This window comes from Mustela nigripes, chromosome X (genome assembly GCF_022355385.1).
Source record: "Mustela nigripes isolate SB6536 chromosome X, MUSNIG.SB6536, whole genome shotgun sequence".
NCBI classification, from domain to species: domain Eukaryota; kingdom Metazoa; phylum Chordata; class Mammalia; order Carnivora; family Mustelidae; genus Mustela; species Mustela nigripes.
In genome coordinates this window covers 32,860,125-32,866,124 of record NC_081575.1, presented here as the reverse complement: position 1 = coordinate 32,866,124, position 6,000 = coordinate 32,860,125, and the positions used below count along the sequence as shown (strand labels likewise).

The following is a 6,000-nucleotide window of genomic DNA, read 5'->3' as shown; positions in this document are numbered from 1 at the left end:
TGAATCCAATGATTTCACTTAAATAATTTATTTTTATTTTATAATTTACATCACGTGCCCTCCTCAATGTCCATTACCCAGTTACCCCATCCCCCCACTCCCCTCCCTTCCAGCAATCCTCAGTTTGTTTCCTATGATTAAGAGTCTCTTATGGCTTGTCTCCCTCTCTGATTTAAATAAACAATTTATAGGACGGAATAATTTCCTAGGCACTGGGTTTCTTGCAATATTTTCAAAAAAGTCTGTCAGAAATGAATAGAGGATTAAGACCAACACGGCCAAGAAGGACACCTATTTTTTCCCTCCGTCCCTAGAAGCAGCACGTTTCTTCACACGAAACGTTTTTAGTGCTCTCAGGATACATTCGGAGGAGCCCTCCATCCAAACCAACCAAGCGGAACCTCCTGCGGCCACGCAGATGGGGAGGAAGGGCAGGGGAGAGAGGGGAAGGAGGAACCCTGGAATCCGCGGGCCCACCCGCAGCCACAGGGAGACGCTCCCGGGCTCACCCGCCGGCCGCGGAGGCCCCAGCGGCGCTGCGACGACGCTCGCCCGCCTCCCTGCGCCCGGGCACAGAACTGAGGCGGCGGTACCATCCCGGCGCTCACGCACGACCAGCCTCGCCCCAAAGCCGCACCCCGGCCCGCCTCGGCCACCCGCCCCTGCCCTTCCAAGCCGCCTGGGCTGCCTGCCACCGCCGGCCCAGGTCGCACAACGGGCACGGGCTGCCTACACGCTGGGGGACAAGGAAGGTCCTCGGGCCCGGAAGGGCCACCCAAACCCGGCCCCCAGCCCCCAGCCCCGGGTCCCCTCCCGGCCGAGAAAGGAAAGGAAAGAAGACAAAGGCCAAGGGACCCACCTGGCGGAGGCCGATTGCCGGCGGGAACGACAAGGTGAAGTCCGGTCGCTCACGCGGGGGCAGGCGGTCTGACTGAGCCCCTCTCCCATCTCTGCCGTAAAGCAGCGTCCTAGAGGCCTCGCGTAAGCCGCAACCCCTCCCCCCAGCGTCGATGTCTCCTCCTATTCCCCCAGAGCCCGCGGGGGCTGGAGATACGGGGTCTTGAAGGGAGGGTTGAGAATCCGGGTTCCTCGGTGTTGGCCCCGCCCAGGGGAGGGGTGGGATATCCTCAGAAGGTCCCAGGTGCAAGAAGGGGCGGAGAGAGGTGGACCTGGGAAAGTCAGAGCGGAAAGCTGTTGTTTTGCTGTTTGCTTGGGAAAATCAGTTTGCCTCCCTTGCAGGGTCCCTGCCGGCAAGACCATGAATGTGCTGCAACAAACCGAAAATTTACCGTTCAGCAGTCGCAAAACTGCTTAGAGAGAAAAGAAATTTAAATAAATACACTTCCAAACGATTGTTACAAGTTTGCATCATTCATCTGCCTGAGGTTATGAAAACTAATTGCTCCCTTCCCAGGTGAGAGTCGGGATCCGAAAAGCTGGCACTCCTTCCGCCGCGTCATCTCCCTCCCGCCCTTTGCCAAGGACCTGCTAGGGAGCCAGCACTTCTTAACGTGGGTAGGGGCTGCTGCAGGTGGTGTCCACACGGCCTAGGTGGATGGGGATGTGCTGGGTCTGAAGGAATCACAGTGACTGGAAGGTTTCTCCTGCCTGACCGATGTCTTGGTTCATTCCTTCCTATTGAAGGAGGAACATGTGGCTCTTGCAAAAGAATGCTCCCATAATGGGGACGCGTGTAGATGACAAGCAGAAAAGGAACCGAACAGGTGATGCTGCCCCTCAGAGATGAGGGCTGTTACTTTGGTGCGTGAATCCTCCCAGGAGGTTGTAATCTAAGGACAGAGAGAAATGGATGCAAATAAAAGATCTTTTTAAGCAGTCTAAGGAGCTCCCTAGGTTCATGGGTCCTCCAGCTATTTGGTTACTAAACAGTTGACTGAAGATATTTTTGTTGACTCTTCTTATTTTTATTGACAAATGCAGTCCTTTCGTGATTACTATTAAAAAACATCTTCACAAATAGAGGAATACAGACATATTTCAAGGGAAAACTGAACTCACCCCTGCCCACACCTGCGTAATCCCTCAAGACCACCTGCTGTCTGGGGGCTCCCAGCCTGGCTCAAGCTCTGACTCACAGCCCATTTTTCTCACCTATTCCCTAGTTGTTTGAGAGATGGTAAGGAAGACAAAGAGCACCCTGAGGGGCTTTGTCCTGGTCTGGCAGCTGCCTTTTTGCATTTCAGGTCAACACAGGAAATCTCACAAAACCCTGCTGCCTTCCACTCTCAGGGGGTGGAGAGAGGGGTTAATGCTCTGCCACAACTTTCCTACCAGGTAGGGTGGAAAGTGAAAGAGCTTCCCCCACCTTCCCTTGTGGAATTACCTGACCTGATCCCGGGGCTCTGGATCTCAGCTAACCCCTCTGGATTCCTCCTTGTGTTTCCTGTCCTTCGCTTTAGGGAGTAGGGGTCATTTCCCAACACAGAGATCCAAGCCAAAGCCTTTTTTCTGTCCCCCTTCCCTGGACAGACACAGACTCGGTAACTATTCATTGTGTGGGGAACTGAGATAGGAAGAGACTTACTCGGATTGCCATTGTGAGCGAGGGTTGTACAGGATGGATTCCCACACGTGGAGCTCTCATACTGCAAATCTATCGGTCCCTCCATGCTAATGCCAAGGAACACAAGACACGATGATCAACATCATTAGTCATTGGGGAAATACAACTTAAAACCGCATGGAGATTCCACTTCTGCTTAGCAAGATGGCTATATTAAAAATAAAAAGGAAAACAGCAATTTGCGGTGAGGATGTCAAGAACTGAATCTCACATACCCTGCTAGTGGGAATGTAAAATGGTGTGGATACCTGGGAGAGCCATTTGGCAATTCCACAAAAAGTTAAACATAGAATGAGCAAGTGATCAGCAATTCCACTCCTCTGTCTATAACGGAGAACTGGAAACAGATATTCAAAGAAAAACTTGTACATGAATGTTCATGGCAGCATTATTCATAAAACTAAAAGGGGGGAAATGACCCAAATGTCCATCAACTGAGGAACATTTTAACTAAGTGTGCTATATCCCTACTGTGGATTTTTATTTAGTCATTACATGGAATGAAGAATGGATACATGATACAACATGGATTAACCTTGAAAATATAGTGCTTTTTAAAAGGCAGACACAAAAGTATACATATTGCATGATCCTATTCACAAAAAATGTCCAGAAGAGGTAAATCCATAGAGAAAAAAAGTAAATTTGAAATTGTCAGGGGCTGAGGGTTGGGGGGAATGGGGATTGACTGCTAATGGGTATGGACTTTCTTTTTGGGATGATGAAAATATTCTAAAATTGTGTTGATGGGTGCACAGTTTTGTGAACATACTTAAAAATAACAATGACTTGTATACTTTAAAATTATAAATTATATAGAGGGTGAATTACATATTAATAATAATAAAGTAAGCCCGTGCAAATTTAATAAAATTTAAGTAAAAGAACTATGGGACATTTTATAATGTGGATGAATCAAGGTAAGAATACTATGACCCACTGACCAATACTTCTTTCTTTCTTTCTTTCTTTCTTTCTTTCTTTCTGTTATTTATTTGAGAGAGAGATGGAGTGAGAGAGAGTGTGAGCAGGGGGAGGGGCAGAGAGAAGCAGACTCTCCGCTGAGCAGGAAGCCTGCTATGGGGCTCTATCCCAGAACTCCAGGATCATGACCTGAGCTGAAGGCAGACGCTTAACTGACTGAGCCATCCAGGAACCTCCTGACCAATCTTTATATCAGCAGTGTGTGAAACAGATATCATGTGTGTTCTGATATGATATAATCGGAGTGCGAAGCATCAAGTATAAAACATTCTAGCTAAGTTAATTTAGCCTAAATCTAACCAAGTCTATATATCTGACTACAAGATATTCTGATTATAATGGAATATGTTCAGGACAAGAATGCCTCCAGAAAAACCCAGAATATGCATAATTCTACAGGACAAATAGTCCAGTATTTTCATCAAAGAAATGGCAAACAAAAAGGGTTAAGAGGACATTATAGATGAAAAGAAGATTACATCATAATCTGGCCAATTATGTGGTTGATCCTTGTTTGGATCCTAGTAAGAACAAATCACACTTGAGAGACATATTTAGGTCAAGCATGGATATTGGACATGGATTTTTCATGTGGTATTAGGGAATACAGTTGACCCTTGAACAATGAGGAGAGGTAGGGGTGCTGACCCCCTCATACAATCAAAAATCCGAGTATAACTTTTGACTCCCCCAAAACTTAACTAGTAGCCTACTGTTCATCAAAAGCCTCACCAGTAACATAAATACATATTTTGCATATGTATTATATACTATATTCTTACAATAAAGTAAGTTAGGGAAAAGAAAATTATATTAAGAAAGTCATAAGAAAGAGAAAATACGTTTACAATACTGTGCTATTTCAAAAAATATATGTTTGTAAGAGGACCCATGTAGCTCAAACTTACTTTGGTCAAGTGTTGACTGTAATTATAATTCCTTAGTTGCAATGATGATATTTGGGTCTTTTAAAAATCTTATCTGTTACAGTGTTTGTTACAGTAGAGTGTATGGTTTGTATAGCTTAAGATTTATGTGTGAAATCATATATCTGCAATATGTTTTAAAATACTGAAGCAAAAAAAAAAAAAAAAGCACCCCCCCAAGCCCAGCGAAATGTTGAGTATTGTTTAAGTTGACTGTTGTTGTTGAAGCTGTTTGGTGGATGTGAAAATCCTGATAAAATACACACTACACAGTTAACAGGGTCATCTCTGGGGAAGGCATGAACATGAGGCCAAAGATGACTTTCATTTTTTGCTGAGAACCTACTAAAGGGCCAGACACTGTTCTTAGTGCTTGAAATACAGCCATGAAAGAGACAAAAAAAGTACCAGCTCGGGGGCACCTGGGTGGCTCAGCCCTTAAGCATCTGCCTTCGGTTCAGATCATGATCCCTGCATCCTGGGATGGAGCCCACATCTGGCTCTCTGCTCGGTGGAAAACCTGCTTCTCCCTCTCCCACTCCCCCTGCTTGTGTTCCCTTTCTCGCTGTCTCTCTCTTTCTGTCAAATAAATAAATAAAATCTTAAAAAAAAGTACCAACTCACATGAGGTTTACATTCTGGGAGGGATAATGAAAAAATAAGAAATGAGACACATATATATATCGTAAAGAATAATAATCTGAGCTTTCCAGCACTCACAAGCAGGAGAGGGGACTCATCTCTATATCATGATGGATGGTGATCTGTCCTATCACCACACCGAGGGGAAGGATGGGGTGTTAGGGCTGGGGAGGCCATGGGAATTTGCACCTTCAAAGCAAGGCCTCAGCAAATAGGTGACATAGGAGGTAAAGGGGGTGGGGGAGATCCCTGGGGAGAGCTGGGGATGAGAGCTGCAACAGGAGGGAATATCCTGTAGCTCTTACTGCTGTTACTCTGTTAGGTCTTTTCGCCCCTGACCGATTGTCGTGTTCCCTCCAATTTCGATGCAGCAGGGGCTGTGTCGTATTTTGGCAGCATGCAAGCAGGCAGGTTTAGGGCCAGGATTACCTGGATGGTTTATGTAATCAAGATATGATTCAGGACCTTTGCCACTTTGAATAAATTGAAGCTCTAACCCTGCGTACTAAGCAAGTATACTTCCATAAATTGGGTCTTTCTTGAAAATGCATATAAATTGTTCCTTGCTTAGCATCTCAAGTGACTCAATTCAGTTTTATCTTTTTTGTTTTTTAAGATTTTATTTCTTTGTCAGAGAAAGCGCACAAGCGGGGGAGCGGCAGGCAGAGAGGGAAGCAGGTTCCCTGCAGGGAGCCTGACTCGGGACTCGATCTCAGGACCCTGGGATCATGACCTGAGCCAAAGGCAGATGCTTAACCGACTGAGCCACCCAGGCATCCCTCAGTCCAGTTTTATATAGACTGTTCACAGCTACTAGTGTGACAGTGCTGTACAAGATCCAAACTGTCCCCTCCTAGTGCCGGG

General features: G+C 46.0%; 1 long non-coding RNA gene across 1 annotated transcript in view; it reads right to left on the bottom strand.

The window, feature by feature from the left end:
* Positions 1–1,698: 1,698 nt before the first annotated feature.
* The window catches only part of LOC132006860 (uncharacterized), a 33,905-nt gene continuing 29,603 nt past the window's right edge, over positions 1,699–6,000 (bottom strand). Inside the window, exons 3-4 of the long non-coding RNA XR_009401241.1 lie at positions 2,546–2,631; positions 1,699–1,790 (exon numbers count right to left, since the gene is read on the bottom strand). This is a non-coding gene — a long non-coding RNA (uncharacterized LOC132006860). The remainder of the gene's footprint in view (positions 1,791–2,545; positions 2,632–6,000) is intronic.